The sequence below is a fragment of the Natator depressus genome, chromosome 2 (genome assembly GCF_965152275.1).
Source record: "Natator depressus isolate rNatDep1 chromosome 2, rNatDep2.hap1, whole genome shotgun sequence".
Taxonomy (NCBI): domain Eukaryota; kingdom Metazoa; phylum Chordata; order Testudines; family Cheloniidae; genus Natator; species Natator depressus.
In genome coordinates this window covers 5,972,176-5,989,967 of record NC_134235.1, presented here as the reverse complement: position 1 = coordinate 5,989,967, position 17,792 = coordinate 5,972,176, and the positions used below count along the sequence as shown (strand labels likewise).

At 49.9% G+C, this 17,792-nt stretch overlaps 1 long non-coding RNA gene across 2 annotated transcripts in view; it reads left to right on the top strand.

Moving 5' to 3' along the window:
• LOC141982062 (uncharacterized) overlaps positions 1-17,427 on the top strand; it is a 156,741-nt gene extending 139,314 nt beyond the window's left edge. The window contains exons 5-6 of one of the 2 annotated variants that reach the window (XR_012637941.1): positions 64-429; positions 16,876-17,427. This is a non-coding gene — a long non-coding RNA (uncharacterized LOC141982062). Of the gene's footprint in view, positions 1-63; positions 430-7,554; positions 7,757-16,875 lie in introns of those variants that run through there. The other variant, XR_012637942.1, reaches the window with a different exon arrangement.
• The last annotated feature ends 365 nt before the right edge of the window (positions 17,428-17,792 follow it).

Sequence of the window (17,792 nt, the reverse complement as noted above, 5' to 3'; positions counted from 1 at the left end):
CCTTCCCCCACACATCCCTTCTTCTCTTTCTTTCCCCTCTCCCGCCCCTTTCATCTCCCGCAGCCCTTCCGGGGCTAAGATGTGACCTTTCAGGGTCCTGGTAACAAGCCTGGGCAGCGAAACAGCTTCATCCGCCCAGGGGAAAGCCAGGCCTGCAAACAGCTGACAGTGGCGTGGCAGCTGCAGCCGTGCTGATGGAACTGCATGAGGCTTAAGCATGAGCGGTATGAGAGCAGAGGAAGCAGCCCTTGACCGGTGCTGGACGTTTCCGAAGCAGCTGTTATAGCGCAGAAGGGCTGGGCGGATGAAAGCAACAACGGCTTTTGTGCTCCTGCAATGCCCTAGCACTGGGCAGCACCCGAAGTGCCGTGACGCCTAGCAATTATCTCGAGCTTTTTATCCCTCGGTCTCAAACCACTTTGCAAAGAGGTCAGTGTCATCATTCCCTTTTTCACAGCAGGGGGGAAGGGGATAGCTCAGTGGTTTGAGCATTGGCCTGCTAAACCCAGGGTTGTGAGCTCAATCCTTGAGGGGGCCATTTAGGGATCTGGGGCAAAAATTGGGGATTGGTCCTGCTTGGAGCAGGGGGTTGGACTAGATGACCTCCTGAGGTCCCTTCCAACCCTGATATTCTACGATTCTGTGAAAGTGAGGCATGGAATAAAGTGACATGCCCAAGGTCACTCCAAGAAAGAAAGAAAACAGTCTCAAGGGTTGAACGACATCAGCTGAGACTGAGGAAGCCCAGCTCAGTATGTGCATGCGAAAGGAAAGCCAGAGATTTCAAAGCTGTAAAATTAGTTTATGGGTTTTTTTTTATTATTATTTGGTTATTTTATCATGGGTTAAACCGCTGTGAAATTAATCAGAAATCTTCACCAAAACGTGACCTTTCCAGCCCGCCATTTGAAAGCCTCCAGTTTGTCTCATGCATTGAAATACTAAGCAAGGTCGTGGGTATTTCAGATTATGGCCTTGATCACACAAAGCTTTGTGAATGTGCTTCGTTCTGTGTGTAACCCACGCCTGCTCGGTGGGGCACTCTGTCTCCCTCTCGTGGCACCTAGCCTAGCTAGAGCTTGATGAGTCTGCTACAGCACTGGCAGAGAGAGCTGTCTCTTTTAGCTCATACAGTAAAGGTTTATGTGCTAAGCTCCCGAGGTTCCCAGGTTTGATCCCAGCCAGGATCTGTGGGCATTACATATGGAGATGAGCCGTCCGCTTGTAGTGATTACTGCTGATATTGATCACTCAGCTTTAGGGAATCAAACTTGACTTTCCAGAAGTCAGAACCCTCTGGTGAGGTAAGTTTGCCACTTGCATATATTCTCAATTCTACCGAGTCATTAGATGACCTTTACTCACTTCCTGAGTGGGGATAATGCTGTAAAATGGGGATAATGCTACTTACCCATCTTTGGGAAAATCCTCTTAAGGGCCATGCTATCTAAATCGGTGGCTTTCAAACTGTGGGCCCTGACCCAGTACTGGGTCATGGAATGGAAGGCACTGGGTCATGGCGGCTCTGGTCAGCACTGCCGTGCAGTGGGGGGGAGGTGCTCAGGGGAGGGCATCTGGGGGAGGGGGAAGAGAGGGGGCAGGAAGAGGTGGAGTGGGGACAGGGCATCGGGGGAGGGGGCAGACCCCGTAAGGGGCATCCACGGGCAAAACCAAAAGTCAGCGCCTCTGACTAAGGGTCTGCACAGTTAACAGCAGCTCTTACCTGGGTTTTAGCCTTAACCCCTCTATTGGCCACACAGAAAAACCTCTGATCTGGGTTTGCAGGTGCTTTAAGCCCAGGCTGGCTGACCCTGCTCGGGGTATAGGTTTATACAGCTTGGGCTCTTGTTTCACTCTGGCTAGAACCCACCCATACTGCAGTGAGGCTGCAGGCTACAATCACCGCAGTGATGGTCTTCCATTGCCCTTCCTGCAGTTCGCCCCATTCGTGAAGGTCATCCCACACTAAAAAGACAAGCCAGACAAAGGGAGTTATGAGCCTCATTTTACAGATGGGAAACTGAGGCACAGAGCCATTGATGGTGGAATGTTCAAAAGGCATTAAGCTCCCAACTCCTTTTAAACATTCCAACCTAAGTGACTTGCCCAGGCTTTGGCAAGGCTGGGAATTGAACCCAGATCTCTAAAGCCAGTGGCCCAGCCTCTCTCCGTAATCACAAGCCATTTCCATCAAGGTGAACTACCTAAAAGAATAAAGGACAATAGCAGGTGTATTCTATTGGCTAAAAGCGTTTAAGTATTATTTAAGCAAACCCTGCCCTTCCCCAGCACAATGAACTTTACCACATTTTCCTCACACCAGCTCCCTCCTATAGCCTTTCCCCCAAGAGAGCTGGTCATCGAGCCCACGGTAGCTAGCTGGGTGGCTTGCCAGCTCAACTGGTACGTCTGACGACCTATGGGAGCAGGAGGCGCAGAATTCTGTTCCCTCTGATGCCACAAAACTCCAAATGGCCACAGCTCGCTGTTTGATTTCCAGTGAAATCAGGTTTTTCTGGATTTCCCCCAAAATCAAGAGAGTTCTGTCTCTTGATGCCTGACATTTTGGAATTGATTGGATGCATTTTTCAAAAGTTATCACATTACCGCCAAACAGAAGAATGCCACTGAGTTGGGTTTAGAGGCTTGCTCTGTTGGGCCACCTACTCCCATCACAAGGGTAACAGGTGGCTTGACGTGTTTGCAGAATGCTTTGCAATCCCTGCATGAAAGATACCATAGAAGTCCTTACTAGCTTATGGAATGTTCCTCCTGAAAACTGATATCCCAAAGGGTAAATACAAATGCTGTTGTTCATTGCTTCTGTCACTGGATTTTGCCTCAGAGATGGTGGCCTTTATTTATTTATTTGTTGTTCTGTTAAGGGTAAATTGGATGTGAATTACAGATTTCTGATGTGTTTAAATGGGAAATGGAATTTTGTGTACCGCTGCCAGGGCAAGGGAGAAAAATGGAGCTGAATATGCCGCTAACTCTCTTTCTTGGGCAGTTTACGGCACTTTGCTAATTTAATCTGGTGGTAAGTAGTGATAGTATTTGATAGCAATGTTTTACAGCTTATGTTATCAACACTGAGAGTCAGACGTTTGTTACGTTCATTATACATTTCTGGGATCCCGTGAAGCTTTGGGATGTAGAGAGAGCCACATAAAGCATGCAGTATTTTTATTGCTAAATTGAAATGTGCAATATAAAAACAAATGGATTTAGAAATCGCTTTTTTAAAGGTATCTCTGAATTTTGATGAGCTGGGAATTTGGAGCTCCATCGAGATGCCAATTTGAATGATGGAGAGTTTGCTGAGCATCACTAATTATTTCACCAATTATAAATATAATTATTTATTACAAATTTTCAAGGCTTAGTGCACTGGTAATTGCATTTTTTTCTTGGTGACAAGATTCATAGATTCATAGATATTAAGGTCAGAAGGGACCATTATGATCATCTAGTCTGGCTTCCTGCACAATGCAGGCCACAGAATCTCACCCACCCACTCCTGCGATAAACCTCTCACCTATGTCTGAGCTATTGAAGTCCTCAAATCATGGTTTAAAGAGTTCAAGAAGCAGAGAATCCTCCAGCAAGTGACCCGTGCTCCATGCTACAGAGGAAGACGAATCCCCCCCCCCCCCCCCCCCCGGGCCTTTGCCAATCTGCCCTGGAGGAAAATTCCTTCCTGACCTCAAATATGTCGATCAGCTGAACCCTGAGCATGTGGGCAAGATTCACCAGCCAGATACCCAGGAAAGAATTCTCTATAGTAACTCAGATCCCACCCCATCTAACATCCCATCACAGGCCATTGGTGTCAAGATGTCCTGAGCCAATATAGAAGCAATTCCCCTGTGCAGCTAAAGATGCTCTGGTACAAACAAACCTAAAAATTACAGTCCGAACCACTTGTAGCCACTGTAGATTCCATGGTTCTGTTTTCAAGTGATGTCCTAGCTAAATTCCACACTGGGTAATCCACACAGTTTTGTTGGATTGAAATTCACCACTCGTCAAATCATCTTAACAAATCTTTATTAGTCAGGCAAAACATTAGCAAGCAGTGATCAGTTACTTACAAGTGGGAAGCTCATCAGGACGATATCACGCAGGCTTCTAGGAACAGTCAGTTCACAGCTTCCCCAATCTCTTTTTAGGCTGACTATAACTTTTTGTTATCTTTTCTTATACGTATGTACTAGTTCCTCATTTCCCTGTTAACTGTCCTCTTCTGTAAGGACAGGACTTGTGTGCTCATCCCAACCTGTACTTTCTAGCTTTATAGTTACTTTATCTTCTGTTTCCCTAACAAACATGATGACTCAGCTATGGTCTACACTACAAGTTTAGGTCAAATTTAGCAGCGTTGGCTCGATTTAACCCTGCACCTGTCCACATGACGAAGCCATTTTTATCGACTTAAAGGGCTTTTAAAATCAATTTTTGTACTCCTCCCCGACAAGGGGATTAGCGCTAAAATTGACATCGCTGGGTTGAATTTGGGGTAGTGTGGATGCAATTCGATGGTATTGGCCTCCAGGAGCTATCCCAGAGTGCTCCATTGTGACCGCTCTGGACAGCACTTTCAACTCAGATGCACTAGTCAGGTACACAGGAAAAGCCTCAGGAGCTTTTGAATTTCATTTCCTGTTTGGCCAGCATGGCGAGCTCATCAGCCCAGGTGCCCATGTAGTCCCAGAATCGCAAAAGAGCTCCAGCATGGACCGAACGGGAGGAACTGGATCCAATTGCTTTATGGGGAGATGAATCCGTGCTATCAGAACTCCGTTCCAAAGGCACGTTCTGCCACCATTCTGCACTTGCGCAGCCTACAGCTGAACTGCTCCTTACTACTGTCCAGGCTTCATGAGCCATGGGAGCAAGGGGTAGGTGCGACCGCACGGTGCTGCCGGCCGGGAGAGCAGCCTGAGGCAGAAGCCTCCAGCTCGCAGAAGCTCAGGATAGCAGAGTTGCAGTGGAAGAGCAAGAGCAAAAGCCCTGGAGCTGTTACATGTGGAATGTGGAATGTAAGACTTCTTCACTAGCAACAAAGGACAGGAATACGATGCACCTAAAATCTAAAAAGGCCCACACATTTCCCAGAGTCACTACCCTTGATAACAGAACATCAGTGATTACACTGGCTACTTGGATCATAGCAGCCCCCACAGTAGATTTGCCCTCAACAGCAGTGGTGACAGTGAGCTGAACGGGCTCTCGCTTGCAGTGCTATGGCGTCTGCATGGTTAACCCAAGACAAAAGGCGCGAAACGACTGTCTGCCGTTGCTTTCATGGAGGGAGGGAGGGAGGCGCGACTGATGACTTGTACCCAAAACCACCCGCGACAATGTTTTTGCCCCATCAGGCATTGGGAGCTCAACCCATAATTCCACTGGGCAGAGGAGACTGCGGATCGCTACCCACAGTGCACTGCTCCGAAAGTCGACGCTAGCCATGGTACTGTGGACGCACTCCGCCGACTTACTGCGCTTAGTGGGGATGCACGCAATCGACTGTATAAAACCGCTTCCGAAAAATCGACTTCTATAAAATTGACCTAATTTCGTAGTGTAGACTTACTCTCAGTGTTATTCTTCCACATGCATAATTCGACTCATGCTAAGCTGTTAAACTGTTATTAGAACAGGAGTTGTCTTGAATATGCTTTCACACCCAACTAGCACCAGAATTTAGGGCTATGAATTTAAATTCAGTAGCAACCGGAATATCCCAAATAGCAAAGTATTCGTATTTCTGTTTATATTTCTTGTGGCCTTTTTTCCTCAAGTTCCAAAGTAACATAAAGGTTAAGGTCAGATTTTCTAAAGAAGCCAATTGTCTTACAAGCCAAAGTCCTATTTTCAAAACTGAGTTAGTCAAGTAGGCCAGATCCTCCAACATATTTAGGCACCTAACTCCCATGGGAGTTAGGTGCCTAAATTCCTTGGATGAGCTGGGCCTTAGAATCATAGAATATTAGGGTTGGAAGAGACCTCAGGAGGTCATCTAGTCCAAACCCCTGCTCAAACAGAACCAACACCAACTAAATCATCCCAGCTAGGGATTTGTCAAGCTGGGCCTTAGAAACCTCTAAGAATGGAGATTCTACCACCTCCCTAGGGAACCCATTCCAGTGCTTCACCACCCTCCTAGTGAAATAGTGTTTCCTAATATCCAACCTAGACCTCCCCCACTGCAACTTGAGACCATTGCTTCTTGTTCTGTCATCTGCCAACACTGAGAACAGCTGAGCTCCATCCTCTTTGGAACCCCCTTCAGGTAGTTGAAGGCTGCTATCAAATCCCCCCTCACTCTTCTCTTCTGCAGGCTAAATAACCCCAGTTCCCTCAGCCTCTCCTCATAAAACTCTGAAGTCTCATCCAAAGTCAGTCGAACTTAGGTTCCTAAGTCACCGCGACACATCTTTAAAACATTATCCCTAGTCTCGTCCGGGAACGGATATACCATGGTAAGTTCAGATCCCATGTTGGTTTCAACTCCATGAACCGCAGCTATTATAAAATAAAAAACTGGAGAACTACAAAGGAGAAAAAAATTCACCACAAGGAAAACCCATAGCGTAAATGAGAAATAGCCTCCAAAAATGTGATCAGTGAATGAATGAACAGGGCCTTCCATAACACTCTGTAAACCAGGAGAGCTGACCCTATGTGATTAGCATAACATGAGGAGGCAGGGAATAGAAGGGGGCAGAGGAATCAAAGTAGCCTGGGGGTAGGAATCCTGGATGGCAGGTGAGTGGTTGTGGGTTTGAATTCCGTATCAAGGGACAGTCTGAATGACAGACGCTAGAGCGGGGCGAATCTGATCTCATTGGACTTCTGAAACCTATTTAGACTGGAAGCTCTTTGAAGCAAGGTCCCCTCCTTCTTCTGTGCATGTACAGCCCCTAGCATAATGGTGTCCTGGTCTGTGACTAGAGCTTCTAGGTGCGATAGAAATACAAATAATAGGCAGAGGGACCCAACCACAGTCTCACTGAGTGGTCATCTGTAAAATGGGGCTTTTGTAACACCCTTGCCAGTTTAACGTTGTCCAGTATGACTATTCCTAAATAGAGATGAGCCCAGACCAGAACAGCTACTGCTTGAGCCCCCACGTCGCTAACCCCATTGAACATGCTCCTTGAGATACCAGACATTTCTGGCACAGTGAGTTAGAAGACAGCAGGACGGGTAATTCCTAGCTGAGGGGGTGGGGCTTAGTGGACGTTTCCAATCATGGTGCAAGATGGAGCGTGTTGAAATCCCAGTCAAGATGCTGTGATTGCATCAGAGCAGGATGGGGCAGTAAGCAGGGGTCAGGCAGCGAAGATCCAGGCGTTTAAGAAAAGGCAGAACGATTAGCCTTCCCTGACCCAAGTGCCTGGTAGCCAGAGCTCTCTGGTCCCTGGCAAAGCTGAAGGAGATGTTGCTTCTTTGCAGGTCAGCTCCTGGCTCCATCTCTTTTCTTATTACTGGAGCATGGAAATGATGTTCTAATAATTCCACTAATGTTTCTCTGTGCATTTTCCTCAGCCTTTATAGACTCTTCAGAGCTCAGACAAACTTGAACCTACTCACACTGACTGCAGAATTCTTAGAAGCTGACTTCCCCCTAACTGCTGCTTCATAAACATCTGAAGCCAGCAGAGATTGTCCTCAGTGGTCATAAAAGGAGAAAAATATTGAGAGAGAGAACAAGAAAGGATGAAATGAAGAATCCATGAGTCACATCCAAGCTTCCAGACGAAGAGCACACCTGGCCTAATTCATACCTTGGTCCTAGGTTCTCATCGTGTCTTTGCCACCGGTCTGGGGCATGGCTTTGGGCAAGGTACCGGTGCTGGAAATTTCAAACTGGGGTGCCCAAAGTTTGGTGTCAAGTCCCATGGATAGACTCCTAAATCAGTGGCCTGATTTTCAAAGGTGCTGAGTGCTTTGAGCTGCCGGAAGCAGTTCAACAGGTACTGCTGCACTGGGCTGGGGAAGGTGTAAAACGGAGCCCAGCTGAGGCCAGCCCTCCCAGGCAGCAGGCCCTAGACCCAGAACTGAACGGGGAGACCCCCCTACACATACACAAAATCCAGGGGCATTCCCCACACCCAGTTCTGTGGCCTTTGGTACAGAAACAGCAGGGAGGAGAGAATCAGAGGCTGAAGGCATCAGGAAATCACAGAATTAAAGACCTCACCCCTCTTCTAGGCTGTTGATCATAAATGATGGGTGTTTACAGCTAACAATGACAAAAGGAACCATGGTAGGGGGTGACGTGCTCCCTGAATCCCAGCACCCTGAGCTAATTTTCCGGCACCCCGCAGGGACGTTACACGGCAGGGCGCTGGCAGCTACGTAGGGGCGTGAGATGTTGGAAGGAAAATCCAAGTGACATGAATGCTTGCAAAAGACACCAAGCTGGCAGCCGTGGAGAGGGACGCCTGCTATTTATCTACAGAACAAGCGCAGCAGTGTGTGTGTGTAACCCTCCTCAGCACGGTGTGCGTCATGCCTGCGTAGGGCGACTGGTCCACTAGAGGAGAACAGCCTACAACTGCTGCCAGCTGACGGAGCTATTCCTTTAGCTCCAGGGGTTGAAATCTGTGCTGTGGGTCTGAGGTTCAAACCCTGCTGGCAAGGCACATGGGGGGCAGTTTACCAAGGCTTCCCCTCCCCTGGAGGGAGGAGAAAGGTGCGTGGGAACTGCTGTCCCAAGTTTAGTTTCCCTGGGATGTGCCTTCCCACAAGCGAACCAGGCTGGGGCTCGCCAACACCTGGTCCCTTTGACCTCCCTCTCCAAACATGAATCCTAACACAGGCTGCTTTCTCTTTACCCCTCCCCACCTTGGGGTATGGCTACCCCACAGCTGGAGGGTGGAAATTCCAGCTCGAGTAGACACCTCTGTGCTAGCCCAGATCAAGCTAGGATGCTGAAAACAGAAGCATAGCCATAGTGGTCATCAGTGGTGGGATGAGCTAATGGCTGCCCGAGTACAATCCCGACCCTAGGTACATTCTTTGGGTGGCTGGCCTCTCCTGCCCTCATGCACTGCAGCCACACTATTGTCTTTAGCACACAAGCTCAGAGCTAGTGTGGCTTCTTGTTGCCCCCGCAGAGCAGATAAGAGACCGGGCAAAGGGCAGATGTTGGAACTTGACTATCCTCCCTGGAGCAGCAGCAGGGCCCTTTGGACTACAAACCCTCCTCAACAAAATGGGCAACAAAAATGATTAGGGGACTGGAACACATGACTTTTGAGGAGAGGCTGAGGGAACTGGGGATGTTTAGTCTTCAGAAGAGAAGAATGAGGGGGGATTTGATAGCTGCTTTCAACTACCTGAAAGGGGGTCCAAAGAGGATGGCTCTAGACTGTTCTCAGTGGTAGCAGACGACGGAACAAGGAGTAATGGTCTCAAGTTGCAGTGGGGGAGAATTAGGTTGGATATTAGGAAAAACTTTTCACTATGAGGGTGGTGAAACACTGGAATGCGTTACCTAGGGAGGTGGTGGAATCTCCTTCCCTAGAAGTTTCTAAGGTCAGGCTTGACAAAGCCCTGGCTGGGATGATTTAGTCGGGGATCGGTCCTGCTTGAGCAGGGGGTTGGACTAGATGACCTCCTGAGGTCCCTTCCAACCCTGATATTCTATGATTCTATGACTCCTGGGTCCTCCGGCTTAGCTGGGCTGAAATTTACACCCACAGAGCCATGTATGAGGAGACCGAGAACTCATTTCCTATGCACTCAGACAGCTAGATTTGAAATGGCACCAAGCTTCATAGCCCAGTGCCAATCCTCAGAGCCTTCCCAGTCCCTCCAGCTCCACCGATGTTTACTTTAGGCTGGGGGAGGGAAGCCAGGCACAGAATCACTGTATTGGGTATTAAAATAATGACACACCCTGGATCTCATCTAAAGCTAATATGCCCAGGGCTAATATTGAAAGACTTCCTGGAGGCTCTAAGCACACATGGTTTATGCAGTTGAATCTAAATCTGTTTGCCTACCTCATACACCATTTCCACTGGAGTCACGGAGGGGCTGCCACGTGCTTAGCAGACCCACCTGATGCTCCCAGGAGATCCCTCTCTACCCTGCGTTCAATCCAGGCCATTGCAGACACCGAACAAACCCTTCTGAGGAGATTGTAACAGCCAGCCCTGGCTTCACAGCCCCAGCTGGCAATGCTGTGGGTCCCAGGGCTGGAACCACAGTGTGGGGATGTTCATGGCACTGGGAGCAGGGATGCTGGAAGGAGCTGCCGTCTCAGCTGCTAGTTCTCACTTTGTGCCGGATCCAGCGCCCACTGGTGTCTATGGGGCAGTGAGGGTGTGACACGCTGGTTTATCCCTGTGGTCTAGGAGCTGGCCTGAATGGCCTGCTACTCAATGCTAGAGGAGCTATCCTGTAGCTCAAGTGAGGCTGGTTTGGGCCTTGAAGGTCCTGTCTTCATTCCCCACTGATGATGACCGTTATGTAACAGAAGTGCACAGGGTGAGATCCTGGCTCCATTGACACCAAGGGGAAAATTCCTGTTGATGTCAATGGGGCCAGGACTTGACCCATAGATTGTAAGGCCAGAAGGCACCATCACACTCACCTTCTCTGACCTCTAGCATAACCCAGGCCATAGCTTTCCCCCTCAGTGAGCCCTGCATGGAGCTCAGTGCCCCTTGCCCACCAGCTGCCCCCACAGTGTTCTGCACTTCAGCTTCAGACAGACCCAGAGCAGCTGGCTCTCCTTCATGATTAGGGGGCACGTCAGATAATCTGGGCATTCAGCCCTTGGTCTTCCACCTCAGACTGCCAGAAACGATGCCACCTGAGGAGAAGTCACTTGTGCAACGAGTCCTCCAGCTCCTTTCCCACACGCCGGTGAAGATCATAGAATATCAGGGTTGGACGAGACCTCAGGAAGTCATCTAGTCCAACCCCCTGCTCAAAGCAGGACCAACCTCAACTAAATCAAGATCCCTCTGAGGGGAACGTCTCCCAGGGTTCTGGATGGGGACCGAGAAGCAAAAGGCTCAGGAGCTCATGGTGCACACCAGAGCCATCAAGCCCCCTCCCTTACTCAGGAAGAAAGTGGTTCTCTCCAGCCCCATGCATTGGGCATTCCTGTGATGTGGCATTCCCATCCCTCCGGATTCAATGTGCTGCTGACCCAGCCGCATGGGCTTCCCCTGCTTTGCGGGCACCATCTTCAGTGCACAGAAAGGGAATATGCAAGAGTGACTTGTGCCTGAGTGTGACGTAGCAGGATCTCTTCATCTAGCGCCAGATGCAGGCAGCTGCTCCGGCCCTATGGTTGTCTGCCTCTTCCCGTGACTCAGCCCTCTGGCCAGCTCACTGTAGCGTCTCACCCAACCCAGGGGATCAGTGTCCCACACAAAGAGCGTCCCCCACAACTGCAATTAGCACCTTGGTGTCTCCCACCCATCCGGGCCTGCTCTGCAGCCCCACTCTTCTCTCAGGGTGGTGGCTTTCCTGGCATCCTCCAGAAGAACACCCAAACCCCAAACAAACCCACCCCAGCTAGAGCCGTTTCCACTTAGCCGGGCATGAGCTTGCAGTCCTGATGAGTTCTCCCCAGCTCCCTCTTCCTGCTGGGGAACACCCACTCCCGGGCCTACTCCCCTGGATCCAGGCCCTTTTCCCAAGCTCCTCTCCCACAGCTTCCCCATGGCTCCTGTCCCAGAGGGAGGGCAATTTAATCCTCTCACTCCTGAGATCTCCCTCATAGCTTTCACTTCCTTCCTTTATGGAGAAGGCCCAGCTTCTCCCCACTGGGTCTGAGAACCAATCAAACCTCACACACCCTCCAAGTGCAGCCAGGTGGGCCATCTGAACACTTAGGCACCCGTTAACCCTTTGTTCGCCCATGTGGGATTTACACTCCATTCCAGGCGGGGGTGGGGCTGGGGTGGGCACCTCGTTCAGAATGGCTGCAGCTTCCCGGCCAGGACACAGCCCTGTGACCTCTCTCATGGACTGTAATATGAAGGGACTGGAGACTGTAACTGGCACCAGGTCAGGGCCTGATGCTGCTGCCCCGCCCAGGCAAACTGCCCATTTACAATCGTGGGAGTTTGACTATTGTAGGGATCTTAACATCCAAGGCACAATAAACCCAGATCCTGCCGTGGAGACCTGCCTGTCTGCAGCCACTCTGCCATGATGCCATGAGCATATTTGTTTCTCCAGCCTCCACTGCAGTGCCGCTGCGGGTTCTCCAAGCCAGAGGGCCTGGGCTTCATTCACTCAGCAATGGCACACCACCCCCGACGCCCAGGGGTGCTTCGCCTTATTGATTGAAACCAGGCACTGAGCAGTCGCTGCTGGGCAATGGACCCTCTTGTGTGGCCAGAACAAATGAAGGCTTTGCAGCAGGACACAGACGAGCCCTGCATGTGCCATCAGGAGCAGCTATCACCTATGGTAAACCTTAGAGCACCGGGCTTTCCCAGAGCACTAACCAAATCTCTGCTAGGCTTGGTGAGTCTAACGGGGAGGGGGTAGAGAGTGAAAGAAATCCTCTACTCCTGTAGCCCTGTGGAAGCATCAGCACCTAATGCGTGTGCATGTCTACTCTCTGAAACAGTGTTGGTGACATCACTGCCCTGCCCCGTCCCCAAGCCCAGGTGCACGGGGACACACAAGGTCCAGACCACCCCCATACAGGCTCCCTAAATCTTGCACACACCCCATGCTGCAGCACTGCACAGGTTCCCCTGATTCTGGGGGCTGGTCTGCATAGGGAGCATTTTGCACCAATGCCACTGCACTAGTGCAAACCCTTAATGTAGATGTGTTGTGCTCGTATATAAAGTGGCTAGCACTGGTGGTTTGACAGTGGAACAAGCTGTTCTGGTTCAAATCACCTTTAACATCAGTGCAGTACACCTACAATGCTCTAGCGCAGCTGCATTGGCGTAGCTGCATCATCGGTGCAAAACATACCCTAGTGTAGACAAGCCCTGGGACTCGTTCATGGTCACTGTGGACAGGGCAGATTTCACCTTGTAGGACTTGTAAGCACATAGCACACACAGAGTGTGTCTGCTAACCCCAAACTCCAAAGTTTCAGAGCATTAGAAGCTGATACACCCAAGTCTTCCCTGACTTTGATCTGAGATTTACATGTAATTTCCCTCGTAGAGGAGATATTCAAATATATTTTTTTAAAGCACTTCAACTCAGCAACAACAGAAACAAGGCCTGACGTTGGTGCTTCTGCACTGATGGCGCCCAAACGCCAGCTCCCTTTGCGGTGGTGGTGAGTGCTGATGGATATAGAAATGACTGTAATTTGAAAAGCAAACAAAGGCGACTCTCGACAGAGGAACAAAAGAATAGTGTATGATGGGAGTTCTGTTAAGGAGAATGGTGAATTGTTTGCTGGGACTAGTTAATACACATGTGAAAGACGCAGGACTGAAAGCGTCATGCATGATTATCTGCTAATAGCTCTGTCTCTGACAATCTTTTCTAAAGTTACAGGCTTCCTAAAAGATTGACCCTCAGTACAATAGGCCTGCTCTTATTATTTCATGTCGCTTTTAGGCCCTGATCCAAAATCCATGACTTCAGTGGCTTTGGGTTAGGCTCTTCCAAAGCACTTTCAATTCCTCACAAGCTTGGAAAGGATGGGCCATATCTTCAGCTGGTATAAGTCAGGGTATGCCCATCAACTGGGGATCTGGCCCATTGACTTCAATGGAGCTGTGACGTTGCACTCCATATGCTTTATAAAAATATGTTTATAAGTGTGAATACGATGTAACTGGAATATGCTTTATGCAAAAGGTATTTTGTAAGGCGTAATTACAAAGTTTATAATCTACTGAATGTGTTCATTCTATTTGTATGAATGTATCGTTCTTGTATCTGAAGCTAGAAATATAAAGTATTACTTTGAGGTCCTATTGTAATTATGCAAAGTGTGGGCCATTAATGGTGGCTTGGAATCCTGATTGCTTCCATTAACTAGGACAATTGGTTGTGAATGGCTCTGTTTACTTGCAAAACTTCCTGGGTATCTGCCGGCCAGCCTTGTAAGAATGGAGACTAGGGGTCTCACAGGACATGAGAACCCAGAGAGACAAAGGATTCCCGCCTTGCGCCAAAGCTAGAAAAGGGGGTGGAACAGAAAAAAGTACCTGAGTCATGTGCAATCCCTTGCTTTTCACCTAAGATGTCTACTGGAACTAACAAGGTCTGTACCAGGGGAAAGGATTGGACCCAGACTAGGAAGGAGTCCAGTCTGTGAAAGAAGCTTATTGGAACATCTCTGAGGGTGAGATTTTATTTGTAATCAGTCTCTTAATGTATTAGGCTTAGACCTGCGTGTTTATTTTATTTTGCTTGGTAACTTACTTTGTTCTGTCTAAAGAACAGGAGGACTTGTGGCACCTTAGAGACTAACACATTTATTTGAACATAAGCTTTAGTGAGCTACAGCTCACTTCATCGGATGCATGTTGTTACGTGGAACCACTTAAATCCTACTTTTTATACTTAGTAAAATCACTTCTGTTTATTAAATAACCCAGAGTAAGTGATTAATAGCTGGGGGAGCAAACAGCTGTGCCTATCTCTCTATCAGTGTTATGGAGGGTGGACAAATTTATGAGTTTACCCGGTATAAGCTTTATACAGAGTAAAACGGATTCATTTGGGGTTTGAATCCCATTGGGAACTGGGTGTCTGGGTGCTGGAGATAGGTGACCTGCTGAGCAGGTTTTGGTTAAAGTCTGCAGCTTTGGGGGCGTGGCCCAGACCTGGATCTGTGTTGCATCAGGCTAGCGTGTCTGGCTCAACAAGGCAGGGTTCTGGAGTTTCAGGCTGGTGGGGAAAACGGGCTCAGAGTTAGTCTCAGCACGTCATGTGACAGTCCCAAGGGGGTCTCTGTGACTGAACCCGTCACAGGAGCACCCATGATTTATACCAGCCGGAGATCTGGCCCCGGGTGCGGGGCGACACTGAGAGGTGAGGACGAGAGCATGTAAATGATTTTCATCTGCTGGCGAAGTGCGGCCACCTCTGGAGTAGGTTGCAGCAACTCTTTAACAGGATGTAGCAACTGGGCATCTTCGAACAGGAAGTGAAGGAAAGCATCGTAACCAACAGCAACTGCAAAAGGGGCCTTTGGTCAGAATGTTGCTATCCCACTTGGGAATTTGGCCAGATCTCCAGGGTGAATAGCTCTGCACTCGGGGAAGGTGCTGTTGGCTCTTGAGACATTCCAATAAATACACATATAAACACAAGGGATCACAAAAAGAAAAGGAGGACTTGTGGCACCTTAGAGACTAACCAATTTATTTGAGCATAAGCTTTCGTGAGCTACAGCTCACTTCATCGGATCAGCGCCTTGGTTTTTGCATCCCACCATGTGGCGGCGTATGCACACCCCATCCCTTGTAGAGGTAGGCAGGAGGCATGCTGGTACCATGGTTACCGCCTTCCCGACTGTCTTGAGTCTCACTACTCTGAGATTCAATACTCTGAGATTCACTCTTTCCAAGCGGCAGGCCTCAGATACAGGGCAGCGCAGCCTAGTGGCCAGTACCCAGGAGGCCATCACGAGTGGTCCGCCACTGGGTCAGTGGGGAGTCTCACCAAAACCCGCTGACCTCACACAGGTGGGAGATACCCCTTGCACACCCTCCCTGCGTCACTTCCTACCGAGCTTCCTGAAGCTGCAGTCCGTGGGGCATCGGGATGTCTGGGTTCCTCAGAGCAGGTCAACTCCCAGGGACTCTGATGGCCACAGGTCTCCAGTCCAGTTCTCAGGATCTCTGGCTCCTGCAGGCAAGGGCTGAGCTGGCTTCTCAGCTGGAGCCTCCACCAAAGGTCCTCCCTCTCCAGCAGTCAGCCCAGACGGAACTGGGCTGCTCCCTTTTATCCTAGCCTAGCACTTGGAGCATGCCCAGTATGGAGCACGCCCATAGTGTGAGGTTAACCCCTTGCGGCCCCGTGCAGGTTATGCATGCTCCATCACACCCCCCGAAGACAGGCCGCCCGATTCTGATCTCATTTTCCCCACTGTAAACAGAGAGTGATTCTGCTGAAGACAATGGATTTACACTACTGCTAAGTGAGATCACAACTGGGCCCAGCAACAGGATTTGCCCTCTACTGCCATGTGGGATCCAGTGCTGACCTGCACCATCTCCTATCACCCAACACCATTGCCAACAGCTCACTGGATCTACAGGGCACTTACTAACCAGCTCCCACTCAGTTTAGCTCCTGAGACTCCAGCATCCAGCCCTCTGCATTACAGGGCTCGTCCGTGAGCTCAGCTGTGCACCCAGGCCACAGAATGAGGGGGCATAAGGAGCCTCCTTAATCCTGTGCATGGACCAGCCACATGGCCAGAGCCTGGACCAGCTGCCACCCAACTACCGCTCCAATGGAGGTAGCTGGGAAGGCAGTGTGCCCTGGAGCTGATGCTAAGGGGAACTGAATTGCTGCAGGAAAAGGGATGGTTCAGGTTCGTCCCGCTCCTCCGTCCCCCATGGGCAAGGGGGGAGCAGGGACTGGATGGTGACTGTCAGAGGAACAATGGGAGCAGTACGTAAGAACATAAGAACGGCCATACTGGGTCAGACCAAAGGTCCATCTATCCCAGTATCCTGTCTTCCCACAGTGGCCAATGCCAGGTGCCCCAGAGGGAATGAACAGACCAGGTGACCATCGAGTCAGCCATCCCCTGTCGCATTAGCCCTTATTCAGCTATGCAGTGCCCCTTGTAGGGTCATGATACAACTCACAGCGCGTGCGACCCCCCCAGCTAACTGATGCTTCCAGTTAAGGGGGGTCTTGGGCATTGCACTGACTCCACTCTTTCCAATTTAGGGCCTCTGCAGAACTGGCTCTCCCTGGACAAGACGAATCGAGGAAAGATGGCCCAGTGGTTACAGTACTAGCCTGGGCTCCAGAAGACCTGAGATTAATTCCCCGGGTTCCCACAGACTTGGCCTAGTCTCCCTCGGCATCAGTTCTCCGTCTAAAAGGGGAATAATAGCACAGCATGGCCCTACCTCACAGACGTGCTGAGAAGATAAAGCCGTTAAAGTCTGCAAGGTGCTCAGGGGCTTGGGCGATGGGGAAAAATCAGATCATAAATAGCAGGGCCTTTCCTGCAGCCATGACCATTTGCATCTCTGGAGCAGCCCGGCTGGGTGATGAGGTGAGTTCTTAGAAGGACTTCTCCCTGCACCAGGATCTCTGTGTCCATCGTCAGGCAGGTTTGGAGCTGAGCCAGGCCCGTGGAGAGCTGGGAGGTGGCTCCTGTTGATGATCTATTCCGTTCCATCTCCGTCTCCTGCTGGGTGTTTACGTCGGGAAAGGGTGTGCAGATGGCAGCTGTAAAATACACAAAGGTGCACAATAAAGCTGCTGTGTCATCTGCCCAAGTAGGTGAGCATCACCCTCACCCCAGTACGGCCTAGCACTACCATGGCTCTGACTCCTCATCTGCCGAGGTATTCACCCAAGCCTTTATCTTCAACTCCTGTAGCTTCTTCCTCTGTGGCATCCCCAAGTCCCACCTCTGCACAGTCTGTGGGCCAACTTTCAGAAGAGCTGAGGGCTGGAATTTCAAGCCCTCGGCACCCCCATCTGGCGCCAGATGTTCAAAAGCTCTCAGCGCCCGCTGCATGCTCAACGTGCTGGGCTCTTTGAAAATCTGGCCTCACTTATGGGTGCTGAACTCATTGCTATTTATGCATCACGGAGCTTGTGTTTTCTTTGTCCGTTCAGTGTCATTTTTC